We start from the raw sequence: 21,490 nt of genomic DNA on the forward strand, positions 1-21,490 counted from the left end.
AAGTCGATTTTCTTGTTGTCTGCATGATGAACTCGCCGAGTCCATGGGGAGACTCGCCGAGTCTATGACTAAACTCATCCTACTCGTCGAGTAGGTTTGTGCACTCGACGAGTAGGAGCCTCAGAATGCAGATTTTTGACTTTTGCTGCTGGAAATGGACTAGAAACATCACCCTAAACTGTTTTGGTGTTATTAAACTTGTTTTAGATGGTGTAATAGTTGTTCTAATCCATTTACAATGGCTTATATCAAAATTCCATGATTTTATGTGTTCTTGAAATTTTGATATTCATATTCATGTTCTTATGAGTTTAGATGATCATAGGAATTATTTGTCACTTCTTGCTAGTTTTAATTCTTGATCATTATGTGTTTTATTGGAATCCATAATTTTTCCTCAAGTTATGGATTACCAAAAGTTTTATCTTTTAATGTCCATTAAAGAAACACATAGGTTACATAAAATGAAGAGTCACTCATTTTATTGAACCAATTAATCTCATAAGTTATGAATTGAAGAGTTTTGTAAAGTTACAAAACTTGCCCTCAAGTTTTGGAACATGTAAAGTCATCTTAATTAACTTTAGTTCCAACCCTTAGAATTTTAAATGTTAAAATTCAACCCTTATACTTATAATATTATAAGTCAATAATATATTTATGTATAAGATCAAGTCGTTTTACCGTTAGTAGGCCTCATTCACGAAGCCGGTCTATAAGGGGGTATAAGGTTGTTGCCTATAAAATGGCAGCTTAATGGGTGTCCACTCTCACCCACCGCTTCCTTGACTGGTGGAGGGTCGTTAGCCGAACGGGTAGGACAATGACTTAAAATTCTCATTAAAAGTATAATGATTACTATAAAGTAACTAAATGTTTTATAAATTCCCAATCGTAGTTACTTTAGGAAAATGTGAATAAGGTGCTAACCCATGAAATTACACTTTGCACTTTGATTAAGTCGTTAGTGGAGCGTGTGTGGTTAACCGGCACAGTAACTTGGACTTAACAAGGTAGGCAAAGGGTGACTTAAGGTTTTTCATAGGTAGGTGGAGCGCGTGTGGTTTACCGGCACATCGATTAAATGAAAAACAATAAGGGTACGAAGTAATTTGCATGGTTACTTCACACCTTGTTTTGTGATCCTCGGTGTCCCAGTCACAAAACATGAAGGGCACACTCGAGATTGAAACATGCCATTGAAAAGTTCAATGAATCTCAAAAGAATCTAGGAGTTTCTAAAAAATACCAAATAAAACCAAATAATTTTTATATATTTCGTTTTCATGGTGGAATTTGGTGAATCGTCATTCACCTACCTTTCAAATATGTTTTAGCTTAGATTACGGCATCCCTCTTCTAAGTTATAATATATTGTGATTGGATCCTAGCCTTAATATTACATTTGGGTGTTTTATTAAGGACTATCTTTATATATAAACTAAACTTGTCTTTTCTTCTTTTCAGATGTCTTCCAACAATGTTGCTCCTGGCTCAAACCCTACCGGCACCTTCTCTCTCATGAACCTTTATGGGAGATCCATCTTTTATGGATCCAACTTTACTGATTGGATCAGAAACATCAGGATGGTCACTCGATACGAGAACAAAGAATATGTTCTCGACAAGGAACTTAAGGTACCCAAGCCGACTGCTACTCCTAAGGAGTTTGCTGAATATGAGGCACATGAAAGAGATGCTACCAAAGTGGCATGCATCATGATGGCCACTATGACAGCCGAGCTCCAAAAGTCCTATGAGGGCTACTATCCTTTTGAGAGGCACCAGGATTTTATGGACCGCTACCATCAGAGTGCTCATCAAGAGCGATATGAAATCGTCTCCTCCATGATAACAACCCTAATGAAAGATGGTGAACCCATCACGGGCCACATGCAGAAAATGCAGAAGTATATGGGCCGTTTGATGAAGTTAAATGTGAACTTCCCAGAGGAGTTAGCAATAGATATCATTTTTCACTCCTTACCATCGTGTTATGATCAATTCTGCATGACATACCACATGAACAAGGAAGAAGTCACCCTCAGCAAACTTCAAGGACTCCTAAAGACAGCAAAATCAGGTCATAAAGGTAAGGCGGTTGTTACCACTCCTACTCCTACTCCAAACTCCACACCTGTCCTGGCAATCGGCAAAGGTAGAGGGAAGAAGAGGAAGAACCCTTCGAAGGGTACCAAGGGTAAGACCCTTGATGGAGCCTCTTCAAGTGGAACCAAAAAAGGTTTCGTCACTCCTTCTGGTGACCCAAAAGAGGCTGAATGCTTCTTGGGTCCTTGATACCGGTTGTGGTATTCATATTTGTTCTGGCTTGCAGGGACTAAGAAGAAGTGAGAATGTGGAGCATGGAAAGATAAACTTGATCATGGGGAATAGGAAAGTTTCACCTGTCACCAAGATTGGAGTTTATACTTTATTGCTAAGTATTGGGTTTACTTTAGATTTGAATAAATGTTGTTATTCACCGAAAATCGCAAGAAATGTTATTTCCTTTAATGCTTTGTAAAAACAAGGGTTTACCTTCTCTTTTGATAATGAAATTGGTGGAATAAATGATTTCTTTAATAATGTGTTTTATTTTAAAGCATTATCTTGTGCTGGTGTGTATGAAGTTGTGTCTGTTGTAGATAATTTAGGAAATAATGTGTTGTGTATTGATTCTACTAATGATAATAACCTGGATAAAGCATCATTAAGGCATTGTTGTCTTGGACATGTAAGCAAGAAACGCATAGGCCAACTCCAAAAGGATGGAGTCTTGGAGTCATTTGACCTAAAGTCAGATGATAGTTGTGAATCATGTTTACTTGGAAAAATGACAAAGTCACCCTTCACAGGTTCTTGTGCTAAGGTTGAAGGTTTGTTGGATCTAGTGCACACAGATGTGTGTGGACCCTTCAAAACTACCACAAGGGATGCTAATCGTTATTATGTGACTTTTACAGATGATTATAGTAGATATGGATATGTCTACTTAATCAACAATAAGTCAGAGACTTTCGAAAGGTTTAAAGAGTTTAAAGAGGAAGTCGAGAATCAATTGGGCAGGAACATTAAGATGCTTCGATCTGATCGTGGTGGTGAGTATCTTAGTACAGAGTTCCTCGACTATCTTAGGGAATGTGGGGTTGTCTCACAATCGACACCTCCCAGTACACCACAGTTGAATGGTGTAGCTGAGAGGCATAATCGAACCCTGTTGGACATGGTTCATTCCATGATGAGTCGAGCTATGCTAGCAATCTCATTCTGGGGGTAGGCCTTAGAGACTGCCGCCCATATCCTTAATCTGGTCCCTACAGAGAAGGTTGCCAAAACACCTCACGAGATGTGGACTGGAAAAGTTCCTAATCTAGCCAACATTAAGATTTAGCGTTGCGAAGCTTTCGTGAGATGCGAGACTCATGATAAAAGCTCGAACCTCAAACTGAGAGGTGTATTTTCATCGGCTACCCACAGAAATCCTTTGGTTACCTCTTCTACAGACCTAGTGAAAATGTGGTATTTGTAGCAAGGAGGAGTGTCTTTCGAGAGAGAGAGAGTTCATAAGCCAAGGAAACAGTGGGAGGCAAATTGAACTTGAAGAAATTCAGGAGTCAAGTGGTGAAGGAACCTCAAACCCTAGCAGTCAACCTGAGGAAGAACCTCCTGTTGATCCAATTGACAAGTCTGTACCTCTGAGGCGTTCCACAAGGGTTAGGAATGCACCTGAGCACTACTATGGTTTCCATATTGCTACGGAAGGTGAGACAGTTATCAGTGATGAGACACTGGTAAGTCTGGATGAACCTAACAGCTATGCGGAAGCCATGGTAGGCCCCGAGTCTGCTAAATGGAAAGAGGCAATTAACAGGGAGATACAATCCATGTATGACAATTAAGTTTGGAACTTGGTTGACAATGTACCAGGTCGTAAGACAGTAGGGTACAAATGGATCTTCAAGAAGAAGACCGACATGGATGGTAATGTACACACTTATAAGGCACGACTGGTTGCAAAAGGCTTTTCTCAAACTCCGGGAGTTGATTATGATGAGACTTTTTCACCAGTAGCCAAGATTAAGTCTATTAGGGTATTGTTAGCCATTGCTGCATTTCATGACTATGAAATATGGAAAATGGATGTCAAAACCGCTTTCCTTAATGGAAGGTTGGCTGGGGATGTTTACATGAATCAGCCAGAGGGTTTTGTCATTACAGAGAACCCTAACAGAGTGTGTAAGCTTAGGAAATCCATTTATGGATTAAAGCAAGCACCTCCTAGATGGAATCTTTGCTTCGATGAGAAAGTCATAGAGTTTGGCTTTTCGAGGAGTGAAGATGAATCTTGTGTATATGTCAAGGCTAGTGGGAGTATAGTTACCTTTTTGGTATTGTATGTGGATGACATACTACTCATAGGAAATGACATCCCAACCTTGCAGGAAGTGAAGTCCTGGCTTGGGAAGTGTTTCGCTATGAAGGAACTAGGAGAAGCTGCCTATATTCTAGGGATAAGGATTCTGAGAGGCCGGAGTAGAAGACTAATTGGACTTAGTCAGAGTACATACTTGGATAAAGTACTGAAGAGATTCAGCATGCAAGATTTCAAGAAAGGAGAGTTACCCATCCAGAGTAACGCTAGATTGAGTAAGACTCAAAGCCCGAGTACCGAGGTTGAGATAGCAGAAATGAGTCGAGTACCTTATGCTTCTGCAGTAGGCTCGATCATGTATGCTATGACCTGCACTCATCCTGATGTAGCCTTTGCTTTTAGTATGGTTAGCAGGTACCAGGGGAACCCTGGTAAGGCTCACTGATCTCAAGTACCTGCGGAGGACTAAGGACTGGGTCCTTACCATTGGTGGGAATGATGACTTGAGATTTGTAGGGTATAGTGATGCTAGTTTCCAGACTGATAGGGATAATTTCCACTCTCAGTCGGGCTGGGTCTTTACGTTAAACGGAGGAGCAATTTCTTGGAAAAGTTCCAAGTAGGAGACAGTGGCTGATTCAACTTGCGAATCAGAGTATATAGCGGCAAGCCAGGCAGCAAAGGAGGCGATATGGCTAAAGAACTTCATTGGAGACCTTGGAGTTGTACCAGCTATGAAGGAGCCCATAGAGATTTTCTGTGATAGTGAAAGTGTTGTTGCCTTAGCAAAAGAACCAAGGGATCACGGGAGATCCAGACACATTGGCAGAAAATATCATTTCATCAGACATCGAATAGAAGAAGGACTCATCGTGGCAAAGAGGGTTTCATCGGATGAGAACCCGGCAGATCCCCTCACGAAGGGACTGGGCAGGGTTAAGCATCTCCAGCATGCAAGGAGCATAGGGATGAAGGATGATATTAGTTTTAGTAGTTAGATAATTTCTGAAATTTGTAAAGTGTAATTGACATTGGATGATGAAAAAAAGGTGTGTTTTATTTATGAGTAAAGTGTCGCTATCTTGTGTCGATCGTTTACTATTATTTCTTTTGTATGCTTTGACTTCCAGAATATTTATGTTGTGTTTTTACATATTATTCAAATTATCCACAGTCGGTCATATGTTGGAAGTAGATATGAATTAAGACTTTCATGAGTTGTTTGTAGAGGTCTAAGATGTTGGACATGGACTCAACACTCATGAGTGCTCATAAGTACTGGATATTGGATTCAACCCACGCTCGCTGGTATCACTTCATGGAATTTATCTCGAGTGATCGCGAGACGGTAATATCCTATAAGTCTTCAAACCTAGAGATATGACTTGCTGACTATGAGTTGGTTATGCATTGATCGTGCGAAAACGCATTGGTAACTCGATGTTATTAAACGTGCCATTGTGTGTGATTTAACAAGTAGTAGAACACGCATATGAGTCGAAGTTTATCTGTTCCTTCTTGGATTAGAAGCGATATATGGGCCCCTCAATGATTTTGTTTTGACCTATGTACCGGGCCCGGTCAGAACTAAGTTGATGTGTTCAATTAAGTTCTATGTCAAAAAATTCGGAAATCGGGAAACAAACTGCTGGACAAAAGTAAGACGTTGTTCCATGTATTTGTCCGGCTGATATCTAGAACAGAGGATTTTATGATCACTTATCTGAAATGGCGTATCATCATCTTCTCAGTTCCGAGAGACCTTGAAAAGAGCTATGATTGATGATCGGTTCCTGAAGTCATATGTGCGGTTATAGTTATTAGACTTATCCAAGTGGGAGACTGTTGGATAAGGTGTCTAAGTCCATAACTATTTGTGGTATGTACTTGAACCGACCCGACATGGTTCATTTGGGTTGCATGGCATCATGCATTTGGATAGACTTAATGAGAGAAATAACACTTGTGGTTTATTAATATATTATAAGTTCTAATATATTAATAGTATTATTTAATTAGTATTGATCTACAATTAATCTAGAATTAATTACGTGATCAAAAGGTGACATATAAATATATGGGTTGATTATGTAAATCATCCATAACTTGTACAGTGGGCTAAAAGGCTCCATGGATTATCAAGTTGGGTTAAACTCATTGGATGCTCCATGGAGGCTACATGGGAGTTACAAACCCATGGGTCATGGAAATGAAGAGTCATGTCACATTAGGGTTTACATGGTGTAACCCTAGATGTGACACACTATATAAGGAACATGATACTCACCGAAATAGATTACACTAAGAATAAGAGAGGGAAAGCCGATTTTTACAAGTGTTATACATTCTCTAAAGTTATTCCAAAGCATTTGGTGTTGTGTGAAACATTTGAGGCAACACACTTGGGGTGCTAGGCTCTCAAGGTTTTCAAGGAATCAAAACAACAACAAGGTATGTAATTCTAGCCATCTTTATGTTTTAAAGTTCCCCATGTATGCTAGATAGGATTATGAACCTTGGAAAAAAGTTTTTGCATGTATTTTAGACAAACATAGATCCAAGGTTTTCTATGGTTGCATGTACACTTAGGAGTCTTAGAATGCTCAAAACCCATCAACTATTTGATGTGGAGGGATGCTTCTTCATGTGCTCATGTCCTACTGACCAGAGGGTCAGGTGTGCTCTGAACCTACTTAGGTCCGGAGCAAAGGACTAATGGAGATTGATGACAGGGTCGTACACTAATGAACATAGAGCTGCGGTTACTTGGGAGCAGTTCAGGGATATGTTTCGCGCTCGCTACATTCCACGGGTCGAGCGAGAGGAGCTAGCTCAGGAGTTTCTGGATTTGAGACAGGATGTAGAGTCGGTGACAGAGATCACCTGTATGTTCACCGAGAGGGAGATGTTTTTCTCGGAGTTTGTTTCTGAGCAGGATCAGATGACACATTATCTGAGTATGCTCAAGACTGACATCCGACATTTTGTTGGTACCCAGCCTTATGAAACATTGTTGGATTTACAGGAGGCCGCTAGGCGGCATGAGCTAGAGATAGAGCTGCAGTTGAGGGAGCAGTGGCAGGCCCCGACACAGTCACAGCCGGCGCCAAAGCGGTCTAGGATTGTTGATTCCAGGTGAGGAGGCCAGCATGGCCGCACTTGTGGCAAGTGCGGGAACACTCATTCGTGAGTTTGCAGATATAGTAGTGGGTGCCACAAGTGTGGCAAGTAGGGCCACATTGCTAGGGATTGTAGGCAGAAGACTCCAACTTCCGGGGTCAGACTATGTTACCATTGTGAGCGGGTGAGCTATATGAAGGCCCAGTGTGCCCTACTAGCCGCCAAGTCGGCGCAGGCTCCCACGCCGGCTACAATGAGGATTACTGACGGGAGTCAGGGTAGAGCAGTGCCCCCGAGGGCTCAGGGACGCGCCTTCCAGCTTACAGTAGAGGCGGCCAGGGCAGCACCAGACTTAGTTGCTGGTATGTTTCTATCCCTTATCTTACTGATTATATCTGTTTTATGCTTATATGTTGTACCTATGGTTAGGTACAATTTTAGTGAACTCCTTACCTGCTTTGGTATTATTCGACTCGGGGGCGAGTCGGTCGTTTGTCTCTCATTCATTCAGTAGGAGAGCTAGAGTGTCTGTTGCGAGTCTCTATCTCCAACGAACATGCTTCTGCAGTTTATCGGGGTTGCGTGTTGGAGATCTTCAAGGTATCTTTCCCGATAGACTTGATTCTGATTCCTATGGGAGATGTGTGTGTGATCATGGGTATGGACTGGATTAGTCGCTTCGGTGCCATGATCGACTGCGAGGGTCAGCGAGTTGTAGTTCGAACCCCAAGTGGGGGTTTACTGATTGTCTGCGGCGAGGGCACCAGATTGGGATCAAGGTTTTGCTCAGCTACCAGGGCTCGACAATACATTCAGCAAGGGTGTGTGGCTTATTTAGTGTATGTGGTGGATATGCGGGTTAGGGATCAGACCACAGTTTCTGAGGTTCTAGTAGTCAGGGAGTTCGCTGACGTGTTTCCAGAGGAGTTACCCACAGTGCCTCCGGAGAGACAGGTCGAGTTTAGGATCGACCTAGTGCCTGGTGTGGCCCCTGTCGCCAAGGCGTCGTACTGATTAGCACCACCAGAGATGCAACAGCTGTCATCACAGCTGCAGGAACTATTGGGCAAGCAGTTCATTCGTACGAGCAGTTCCCCGTGGGGAGCACGCATTGTGAGGTGAGTTTTCCTCACTATACTCAAGGCTCTAAGGCACTAAGGCCGGGCCTTTTGGATTTCTATCCTGATATGTTATATGCTCGAGTATCGTATGATCTGATAGATCGGTATCCTGGTAGATAGGATGTATTATGGTGTTATGATCTGTTAGATCGCTTTTTCTGTCTATAGACTGTTATGTGATTATATGATATATGTGCACATGTTTGATTTGTGGTTGAGGCTTATCTGCTTTATGTGAGAGCCAACAGACCTGGCCATCCCAACCCGATGGTTGTGGGCCGTAAGTATTCCATCCCGATGATGATTGGACTCGTAGTATGTGGGCATTCCAACCTGATGGTTGTGGGCCGAGGGTATACCATACCGAGGATGACTGGACCCATAGTTTGTTGGCAGTCCAACCCGATGGTTGAGGGCCTGGGGTATTCCAACCTGATGGTTGATTGGACCCATAGTATGATGTTTGTGATTATGTGTATATTGTTATGTGTATGGGTATTTTAGGGGAACTCACTAAGCTTCGGTCTTACAGTTTTGGATTTTGTTTCAGGTACTTCAGATTATCGCTAGAAGGCGAAGGCGTGATCGTGCACCTCCTCTCATTTTTATGATCTTGATTTCTGGGATACTCTGATGTCTAAACTATTTTGAAAACAGTTTGTAATAACTTAATGGGTTTGAATGGTTGAAAAAGTTTTAAATTGGCCTGATTTTTATGGATGTTACACATGATGTCCCCCATTCTTGAAAGAAACCCTTTACTTTTGAATAAACTAATCAAAAGACCATCTCTCTTTACCTATCTCTTAATTTCGGCCATGCTTCACAAAAAGAATACAAAAGCTTTATATTTCATAAACCAAGTTTATAAAATATAAAGCTTAACTTCTTCGTAAAAGACAAAAGAATTTATCTAGTCCAAAATGTTGTACTTAACTTACTAATTCAACAACATGAATTATATAATGTTACTTGCTAATGAAAATTATTATTTCCATGAAACAAATAATTTCGAATTTAATATATGATTTTATTGAATATTTATTAAAATCAATTTCAAATAAATAATCAATTATATCAAGTTGTTGTTTGTGTGACCATTAGCATCATATTTTAATTATCAATATCACTTTAATATGTTTTCTGAGCATACAAGTGCCTTCACTCCTACGACCGGTTATAAGGTTGGAATTTATATCAAGAATTTTGACATTGGTTATCGACTTTCATCTTCAAATTTTCTATTAGATCTTTTGGATCATCATGAGATCCATATCGATCAACTTGTTCCTAATTGTGTCAAGAAAGATTGTTGCCTTCGAGATGCTATGTCGGTGCAACGGGATAACACCGGATATCTGGGTGTTTTATCACTTTTTTTACTTATTTGCTTCGTATACTGGCGATAAATGTACTTTATATATGAGGAAGTGTAGTCAAACTTTGATGATGGATCGGAAAGGGTCTCCCAAGAACTTGAAAAATCATTGGCTTTAGGTTGAAGTTGACCTTGTTGGTTGTATGTTCCGTCGTGTCAAATCATCTTCTAATACTGTGATTACCTTGTTTCCCAAAAAGTAATGTGTTACATGGGTTGTAAGGATTTTCGAGGTTGTGGCTAATCCAGAATATGTTCTTGCTGGGGCGGGCATGATTACGTCATAACATCTTCATGAGAAGATTCGAAAGTTTTTTGTCATTGTTAAAGTTATAATGCTTATCTTGTATTTCTTATCTCGTGTTTTTCTGCTTTTCTTCTGATTCTCTCCTTGCCCAGCCCCTTTTTACATGTATTTGTCTCATTTATAGGAGTCGAAAAGTGAGTTTCTTTTACAGATATGTTGGCGACGAATTGGGTCGGTAAGTTTTTGTTTTGGGAGGCTAAATTGGTTGATAAGGTTCTCCTGTTATTCTATTTTCGGACGGAGCATTTTATTGCTCAGGCCAATGTTGTGTAGGAAGCTGAGCGTTTGGGGTTGGTGCGTCGAGTACCAGTGCTATAGAGGCACTACATGAAGTTTCGTTGGAAGATAAGTCTTTAACTGTGTCTACTGATTCTATGGAGGATAGCAAAGATGGTTTGTTGATTGCGGTTAGTAAAAGAAAACTCATGTAGCAGCGTGCCGTCTCCATCCTCGTAGGTGCTATTATGTCATTGGGGGTACCTCTCCGCAGGTAAGGGTAATGATGGTGTTATTGACTTGTCTGATGATCCACTGGTGAAGGGTGGTGATGATGTTGCTTAAGTTGATGAGGATAAGTTGGAGTTGATCGGGAGTGTTATGCCTCATTCTTTATTGTAGGAAGATAGTGTTGAGAATGTGTCTATTGGAAATCAAGGAAATATTATTGAAGTTGTTGATGGGTGTGCGCATGTCACACTCTACCCAGCCGACGACGGAAACGCCAGGCAGTGCGGCATGGGGTTAATTGGATCTCGAAAACCAGATATAATTAACATTACACACAAGTACATCATAAATGATACATTTATTTGTTTTAAATTAGGGATTACATTCTTTTAGTAGGTCAAACATACATCTTAAATAAAAATAAACACAGAACAAACATAAACAACTTCCAGCATTCTTCCATGACGACCCCCTCTTCAGACTGCTCGTTCTATACACTCATCTCCCTCATAATACATGTATTTTGAAAACCTCAATAGGATGTTGGTGAGTTCACAAGTTTTTATTAATTTCGGCTTTGTGTTGATTAGTTTGGTCCTATATAGCCTCATTGGCATGATAATTTATGTCTATCAGCGTAAGCATCAGTGTCATGAAGAGAGCAGTTGGCACAAAAGAAAGGATGCAGAACCAACTCCAACTGTTCCTACTCTGAATATCCTGCACCAAAGGAATGATACATTGATCCTTTCGAAAGGAACAAATCAATTAAGATCATTGTTGATATGAATACAGAAGATCCTGAAACTTAGAAGGTGAAAGAGAAGAACAGACGTAGACAATGTTAGTAGCACAATATACAATGTATACTCATTTGGTAAAATAAAAGTTGAAAATAATTTTTATAGTAAAAAAATCATATTAAGCTAAAATTTCAGTAGCTTATGTTCAGAATTTTAGAGGTAGCAAAAACATATTGTAAAGTCATAAACTAGTATTGTCCAACACAAATAAAATTAGAGCATGTAAATGTTATTGTCCCTGAGTGCAGTGAGCATAATTTTGTTCTTTGAATCAATAACATTTCCTTCATTGCAATCAAAGATAACTTTGAAGCCAGCGTTAAAAAGTTGATTGATGGAGATAAGATTGCTTTTAATAACACATTCTTTAACTTGAACGCTCTACACTCAAATTTTCCAATACACATGACTGCTCCTTCACTATTGTCACCAAAAACCACAATCAGACCATCTTTCTCTATACACTCTGTTAAGAAGGACTTGAGACCAGTCATGTGTCTAGAGCACCTACTATCAAGGAACCAAGTATGCTCCAGATCCTGACTTTCTTCTTGGATAGCTTGAGAAGTATCAGCGTCACACTTATTGGAATCACCATGAGAGGAATCATTGATAAGAGCCATAAGACCCTTAACATTTATCCCTTCATCTTCAGATGTTTCCTCTTCTTCCACCCATTCCTCAGGTTCCTCCTGCTTTGCAATGAAGGCCTTTGGTAGAGATATGTTCTCCTTCTTCATGTGGGCCAACAACTTCTTGTACAACACTTCGTAATTCTATGGACTTTGAGCTTCTTTATTCTCTTTAGAGTTGTTGGAAAAATGGTCAGGGCTTCCACAGTTAAAACAATTAACTGAGTTTCTTTCATCTGAGTTAAATCATCTTGCGGAACTGTCTCCCTTGGACTGAGCTCTTCAGACTACATTTGATCTGCTTTCTTTGTAACATTTAACGATCAATGCCACACTTGCAACAAGTTCATCAATAATTTCTTCATTACTTGTTTCGCCCTGATCAGAGTCATCAGAGTCGTTGATGAGATTTATTTCTTTTTTCCGGAAGACCAAGGCTACAAACGTCTATTTGTTTGAGTCTTTCATTATGTCTTTATGAAGAGCTTTGGTTTCTTCGTAGTTTTTTAGATTTCTGAACAAGGAGTTAAGATCCTTGGCGTTAATCTTCTCACTATTCTTAAGAACATCAACGTGATGTTCACCACTTTTTCCAAGAGATTACAAGAACTTTAAAACCAACTAAGTATAATGCTTGATGAATCCCAGACTTTGCATATCATTCACCAAACAATTAAACTTCTTAAAGGTTTGACTTAGAGATTCACATTGATGAGCAAAGAATTGCTCATATCTCTGATTGAGGTTGTTGATGGTTGTAGCCTGAACCTCCACAGTGCCTTCATAAGCCACTGTGAGCGTCTCCATCATCTCTTTAGCTGATTCAAAGTTCTCAACTAAATGCTTCAAATGGTATGGAAAAGCGTTTCCAATGGCTGCCCTAGCTTTCACATCAATACTGATAAGTCTCATGTCATCATCGTCATAACTAGCCTTTAGTTTTTGCTTCAAGGGACCGATAGGAGTATTGTTTGTTGGATTAGGTGTCTAAGCCCATAACTACCATGGTCCACTTTGGGTTGCATTCACCAGAACAATTTGATAGGATGGATACTTGAGAAAGAGGTTATTTGTGATTTATTAATATATATTTTTTTCATCATCAAGTTAAGAAAAATCTTATTTATAGATTTTTAGTTATCATCATACAACGAATGAAAAATCTTAATATATTATAAGTATAATATATTAATTGAGAAATCATATTATTTAATTAGTATTGATCAAGAATTAATTTGGAATTAATTTAGTGATAAAAGAGACTGATTAATTTATCAGGGGCTGATTATGTAAATCAGTGAAACATATAGTTTGGGATAATGATTCATAATTGATTAGTAATGGACTAAGTTTATATGAGAGTCCATGAAGTGTTATTGGGTCAAAAGCCTAAGTGTATGAATTAGGGTTTACAAGTGACCCTTCGAATTCTACAGGATAAATGTAACCCCTTAGCTCCAAAATTGACACACTAGAATTCAAAGAAGAAGCTAGCCGTTTTTGGTGCTCCAAGCTCTCTCTCATTGTCATCCAATTATTGGTGGTATTTTGTGAAACATTTGAGGCATCACACTTGAGGTGCTAAGCTCTTGAAAGACCAACTTCTACAAGCTACATAAAAATAGGTATTCATCTAACTAGTTTTTATGTTGTTTATCTCCAAATGCATGCTAGCTAGGGCATATGCTTTGGATAATACGAAATTGCATGTATAATTGGAGAAAACTTAGATCCAATGCATTAGGGTTGTATGTGCACCATAGGAGTGTTATAGTACTTAAAACCCAACATTGTTAACCATAGGTTGATACATATCAACGTACGGACCCTTCTAAACAATGTTAAGTATCTCATAATCCATGATTTCAAGAACAATCATAGGCTTACTTTGTCCACATAGTAAAGTTATGCTCATAAAAATGAGGGATCTTGTTGGAGCAGATGATTTGGGATTATAGGATGTTGACATGGCAAATTTAGTGTATCAAAAACCTACTCTGGTACCAATTGAAGGTTTTTATCGATTGGATACAATTCAAGTTTGAATAAGAAATAACAAACTAACTAAGAAAATATTAAACATAAAAACAAACAACACGAGTAATCCCAAAGATGCTTTCACATTGCACCTTATTGGTCGTTAGTGGAGCGTGTGTGGTTAACCGGCACACTAATCTAGGACTAATATAGGATGACAATGGGTAGCTCGGAGATTATCATAGATCAATGGAGTGTGTGTGGTTAACCGGCACATTGATTAAGTGATAAATGTCTTCGAGAGTAACAAGCTAATTTTCATGGTTATTCACACCTTGTTTGTGATCCTCAGTATCCCAGTCACAAACTTGAAGGGCATAATCAAGATTAAAGATGCCATTGAAAAGTTCAATGAATCGCAAAGAATCTACGAATTTCAATTCATTTAAAACCTAATGTTCATTTTCATTTTTCATGGTGGAAATTGGTAAATTGTCATTTACCTACCTTCAAATATTTTGCAATTGGATTACGACATCCCTCTTCCGAATTGTAAAATATTGTGTTGGGTCCTAGCCTTAATATTTCATTTGGATGTTATATTGAGGACTTAAATCAATTAATTTGAATTTCTCCCTTGTAGATGCCTAATTCTGACAAATATGGTCTTCCCGAATCTTTTGGAAAAAGCTTTACTCATGAAGATGATGTTCCACGCTTCGATCATGAAAATGGAAATCATACTTCACTTCCTCCACCTCCTCCAAATATTCTCCCTGACCCACATGTTCGTCGACTTGAAAAGATCAAGATCACTCAAGCCCTATTAGCAAGCAAACATGAAGATGGAAAGTTTGTATGTGCTCATGTCTTGGATATGAAGCTGCATATTGACAGGCTGGGAATGTTGGTGTCATGTTCCCAAGGAAGCTGGCTGTTGACTTGGTTCTTCATTCACTTCCTAAGTGATATAGTGAGTTTGTTAAAGACTACTATCTGACAGATCACGACGTGACCCTTATTGATCTTACTTATTTGCTTACTGCTGCTGAATCGACAATGATTTGTCGCACTGGTAAAGCAAACTTGATTGAAGATCTACTTCCCAAACTTCCATGGACATTGAAAATGGTGACATTGGAAGTCCAAAAAAGCTTTCTCCTCCCAATGGAAAGGGATTGGCCAATGTCAAACCGTTTGACCAAATGGTAAAGAGAAAGGCTAAGTCTGTGATTGTCCTGTGTACCTTTCCGAGAGAGTCTGTTTGTTTCGATTTCCAAGAGAAGGGGCATTGGTTGCGAAGCTTCCCTGACTACCTGAGAGTTCTAAGAGATGGTAAAATCAAATTGTATGGTTCTACTTCAGGTAAGTTCAGTATCTAACTCTATTAAGTTCCTACATATAGATTCTTAATGCATGATGTGATAAGATTGCATTTTGATCTTTTGTAGGATCAAAGAAGAGAAAGGAAGCTTGAAAGAATAGTAAGTTGATGCTGATCGCGAAGAGATGGGTTTCGATCGCATGGTTCGATGATCAGATTTTTTGAGTTGCTGCTTAGGAGTTATGATAGATTGCTTAGGAATAGATAGCAACGTAGTTTTCATTTGTATTTGCGTTGTAAGGACAAGTTTTTCCGTATTTTTATAAATAAAGAAATTTTGGTTTTATTTTATATTTCCTTGTAATGGCATTTGTGAAAATTGTTTTTTATACGTTTCTATTAATAGCAATATTGAAAATGGTTTGATTCTTAGTTATATCAATTGTTGTAGTGTCGTAGTTTTCTAAGTAAGGAAAGATTCCCATCGCCCAAGTTTCAATTGGATACAAACCTGGAATCATATGATGTATGAAAATCTTGGTACTTGGGAAATTAAGACTAATTCCTTGTTTACATATGTATATAAGTCAAGTGAAAGATGAAAGGATCCAGTACACATTGATGTGCACTGGTCAGATCCACCACAAAAGACGATAAAGTATATTCGTCATGATTTACTGAAAGTTCAGTAAATATGGTTATGCTTACAAGTTTAAGTGTAATTCTAATGCCTTGAAAAGTTTCAATGTATAGCAGAATGAATAAGAAGAATCAATTAGTCATAAAGATAAAAGTTTCTGCAATCTGAAAGGAAAGGAAAGAAATTTAGTATCGTGTTTTATGATCATCCTAATTATTATGGAACCATATCTCAATTATTCCTCAAAGGACACCTTAGTACACTTGCATGACTAAAAAGAGGAATCAATAATTGTTGAAATGGTTAAATCAAAAAGGTGAGTCATACTTCTCTCCAAAATCGAGTCTTAGAGTCATACTCTAAGATTGTTCCTTGAGTGGAATAATCTTAAGTAGGTTTATAACACATCATGAAATGTGAAAGGTGTCTTACTCTTGCACATTTGAAATTGGTAATTGTGATGTCTTGGATAAGACAAAGACCAACTAAGACCAATTATGTGAAGTGCTTTTCTTGATAAGAAATCACACTAACTCTTGAATATTTAATTGTCGAGAAATGTTCCTTGACGGAGAATCTTATATGACAAGAGGTCAGTGGGAGTCTTAATGGTCCTGAATAAGTTCAAGAACTAATCAAGAATAAACCTATTGTTTATCACTAGAACACAACTTAAGGTTTATTACTTATCTGGTTGACATACTCTTGTTTCTGTGCCTATTCCAGTTAGTTTGACTATGCATGTGAGTTCTATGAGTTCTCATTTGAATGCTTAAGGAAAAGCACCTTGTTCAATGGAAAGTACATTGATTTGTATAGGTGAGCTACTCAACAACATGGAAGCAATGGTAGGACCCTTGTGCTACTAGATGGCAGGAAATTAAGAGTGAAGTAGCTCAGTCCATATGAGTTTGGATTTGTCACAAACCTTGTCTTGTTATTATGGTTTTGACAAATTCACATGGATAGGAACACATACACCATTAAATCAAAGTGGTAAATGTTTCTCTCCGCTTCATGAAAATGATTGTGAGGAAACACTTTCACTAAGTAAATTTTAAAGAGATTACAGTTGTGTTAATTGCATTCTCAAATTCGATTATGATTACGACATCCCTCTTAATAGTTCGAATTGTGAGAGATGGCAAAAAAAAAAGTTTGAACATTCGGGACCTACTGCTGTAAGTTCTAAAATTGTTTATACACACATGTGAGCTTTCTAATGAAAGGTGTATAATCTTGTGAAGTCTAAATAAAAGACTTTTTGAAGCACCAAGTATCAGAAATCTAGGCGTTGGAAAGAAAGTCAATAAGTATTGATCTCCAGAAGTCCATCTGATTTCTGGGTACATGTCAAAGCTAGTGGAAGCATAAGTGTTATGCTTCTAAGAATGTAATTATTATGCTAGTGGTAGCACAATTATTACGTTAAGTATTGCAAGTTAGCAATACTAATTATAAGAAACAAAGGTTACAATTTTGCAAAGTTGCAGAGTTTAAAAAGTTATTTCGCTAGAATTAAGGGAGATGAACTAATACTTCATTTCAAATCTAAAAGCTTAGATTGAGATTTTAAAAGAATTCAATCATGAACACATATGAATGTTATGATGAAATGATTCAACATAAGGAAATTCTATATATAGAAATGTTATAGCGAGAGACTAGTAAAGTATCATGTTTTTATGTAAGAAATTATGAATTGTGTCCCATATGTTTCGGGTATGGGATCGATTGCATATGCTATAATATTTGTGTGTTTTGAATTTTCCAAATGCCTAGGGAATTAAGAAGGGAAATGGACCAAAACCGTATATGACTAAAGCTGTTAAACAACTGTTAAGGACAATCCAAGGTTCGCCAAAGATTGGTTGCTTATGGACAGTTGGAAGTATAGTAATGGATGGACCATATTGACATGATTATGAATAGATAGGATTGTCACATGGCAAATATGGAAATGTTTCCATAATAGGAGTTGGATATTAAGGATCTATGTGTAAGTTAGAAACTTTCATGCAAGAAGGATGTTCAAAGGAATGTACTTTGAATGTGAGACTTCATATCTGTGGAATTATCTTGTAACAATCTCCAGTGGAGTAATTTGTAATATCATTGTCCAAATCTCTGTGACTTTGGTGCATTGACATTACAAAAGGATCATAGTTTAGAATCTAACACATGCTAATAGTGGCAAGAATTTCGTATTCTTACACTTACGATAAGGATTTGGAATTGTGAAATGAGTGTCATTGGAAATGTTTACAATTAATCTATTTCACAAACTAAGGGCCATAGGTAAACATAGTGTGCATTCTTGGAGCATGGGATAACTATTGTTTTAATTCAAGTATTAAGTTGATTAGTCGAAACATTATACAATGAATAATGTAAAATCAATATCGTGATTAAATAATAAGTGTTTTTATTTATATTCAAAAGTTTTGAGACCATATTGGATTCAATTATTCTTGTGTTTCACTTCGCATGTTTTACTTCCCGAATAACTAGGTTATTCAAACATCCACAGTCAATCATACTTTGGAAGTAAGTAATGAGGTCAGACTGTCATGAATCCGACTGTAGATTGTGTAAGTGATTATACATAGCACAAGTTTCCTGCAGTGTTCATGCGTACTCCTGTAATAAGATTTGAGTATTGGATTAAACCCACGCTCATCTGAATCACTTCATGGATTTTATCATGAGTAATTATGAGACGATAATATCTTATATTCTTGAAGCAGAGACATATGAGTTGTAGTTTACAAATCGGTTACACATTGATGATGCGTAAACGCACCTGTAACTTGGTGTTATAAAAAGTATTGTTGTGTGTAATTTGATGAGTAAATTTAGAAAGCATATGAGTCGAAGTTTATCCGTTCATTTTACCCTAAGAGGGATAAAAGCGATATATGTGGTCCCCTTAATGATTTAGTAATGACACCCTAAGCGTTTGGCCAAGCCTGGATTGATTTGATTTGTTCAATTAGTCAGTCGTCGCAAATAGGAAATCGGGAAACAACACATGAAAAAAGAGAATGATTATAATCCATGTCTCAGTTCATACGATATCTTGTAGAATGGAGGAATATATGATCCCTTATCTAAAGGACGCGTTATTGATCAGAGTTGACAGCGACGTTTGAGAACTACGATTGCTAGTCGGTGTTTTGAAATCGTACTTGCAGTTATAGTTATTAGACTTATCCAAGTGGGAGACTGTTGGATTAGGTGTCTAAGCCCATAACTATAATTGGTTTGTACTTGACCCGATAATAGCATGGTCCATTTTGGGTTGCATTCACCAGAACAATTTGATAGGATGGATATTTGAGAAAGAGGTTATTTGTGATTTATTAATATATTATAAGTATAATATATTAATTGACAAATCATATTATTTAATTAGTATTGATCAAGAATTAATTTGGAATCAATTTAGTGATTAAAAGAGATTGATTAAATTAACAGGGGCTAATGATGTAAATCAGTGATACATATAGTTTGGGCTAATGATCTATAATTGATTAGTAATGGACTAAGTTTATATGAGAGTCCATGAAGTGTTATTGGGTTAAAAGCCTAAGTGTATGAATTAGGGTTTTCAAGTGACCCTTGGAATTCTACAATATAAATGTAACCCCTTAGCTCCAAAATCAACACACTAGAGTTCCAAGAAGAAGCTAGACGTTTTTGGTGCTCCCATCTCTCTCTCATTGTCATCCAATTGTTGGTGGTGTTTTGTGAAACATTTGAGGTATCACACTTAAGGTGCTAAGCTCTTGAAAGACCAAGTTCTACAAGCTACATAAAAAGAGGTATTCATCTAACTAGTTTTTATGTTGTATATCTCCAATTGCATGCTAGCTAGGGTATATGCTTTGGATAATATGAAATTACATGTATAATTAGAGAAAACTTAGATCCAAGGCATTAGGGTTGTATGTGCACCATAGGAGTGTTATAGTACTTAAAACCCAACATTGTTAACCATAGGTTGATACATATCAACGTGCGTAACCTTCTAAACAATGTTAAGCATCTCATAATTCATGATTTCAAGAACAATCACAGCCTTACTTTTTCCACATAGTAAAATTATGCTAATCAAAAGGAGGGATCTTGTTGAGAGCAGATGATTTGGGATTATAGGATGTCGACATGGCAACTTTACTGTATCAAAAACCTATTCTGATACCAATTGAAGGTTTGTATCGATTGGATACAATTCAAGTATGAATAAGAAATAACAAAATAACTAAGAAAATATTAAACATAAAATCAAAGAACACGAGTAATCCCAAAGATGTTTTCGCTAAGAAAGGATCTTCTCACCAAGAGAACGTAGGTCACAAAGAAAATCATAAAGACATTACATTAGGGTTTCACCCTAATGTTGAATATATACGATTACAATAACTGAAATCCCACTAACTAAGGGATGTATACCTATCTAAGTAAAGGTCTGATCCCAATCAAAAATATTATGAATCAGATATCTATTTTATATATATACGTGTAACTGCCTAATATACAAAAATCACAAAGATGATTATCTTAACGCTGACGTTGATAAGGTATTTTTTGGCACTAGCGTTGATGGTGATGCTGGCACTAGCGTTGGTGGTCAATGTGTAAAGTGTTTGACTCATCAGATTATAAGCTATGATGTTACAAAACACTTCACTAAATCTAGCCTAGACATCATTCTCATAAGTAGTTCAGTCAGTACGTTGACTTGGAATCACTGATAAATATTATTTATAGATTCATAATAACGACTATGAATATAAATATAAGTTACGCATAAATTATAATAAGTACAGCTTAACATACAAAAATTTTAGAAAAAAACCCGGGAAACTCTATGGGCAGAATCCCGATCCCAAAGCTCTTTTTTGTCGAGCTCCTAGATACTTTATAGTCTAGATAAAAATACTCAAAAGTCGGCAAAACTCGGACTTTAAGGACCAGAGAGATTTCAGATAGATTTCAGAGAGATATGAGAAATGAGGCTGTTTTTGCAACTTACTTATAGGGTGATTCAGCAGGCGCACTGCACCCTCTCGTTGACTTCACTCCTCCAAAATGTTGCAATGTCTCAAACATCCAGTGGTCAACGCCTCCACCATCTAGAAGTGTGCACGCCGTGCATCCTATCTGCACATAGCGCATCTCCAAAACTTTAGAAAATCGTATATTTCTCATACAAACTCCGTTTTCAACGTTCTTTATATCCACGCATAGCTACCGACGAGCACTAAAACTTTCAAATAGACTTCGTCTGCTCATTCCCACCAAATTTTAAATTTATATTTCTAGATATGCTTAGACTGTTAAACTCCGTACAAAAATCATAAATC

This window comes from Lactuca virosa, chromosome 4 (genome assembly GCF_052849685.1).
Source record: "Lactuca virosa cultivar CGN04683 chromosome 4, Lactuca_virosa_CGN04683_v6, whole genome shotgun sequence".
NCBI classification, from domain to species: Eukaryota; Viridiplantae; Streptophyta; class Magnoliopsida; order Asterales; family Asteraceae; genus Lactuca; species Lactuca virosa.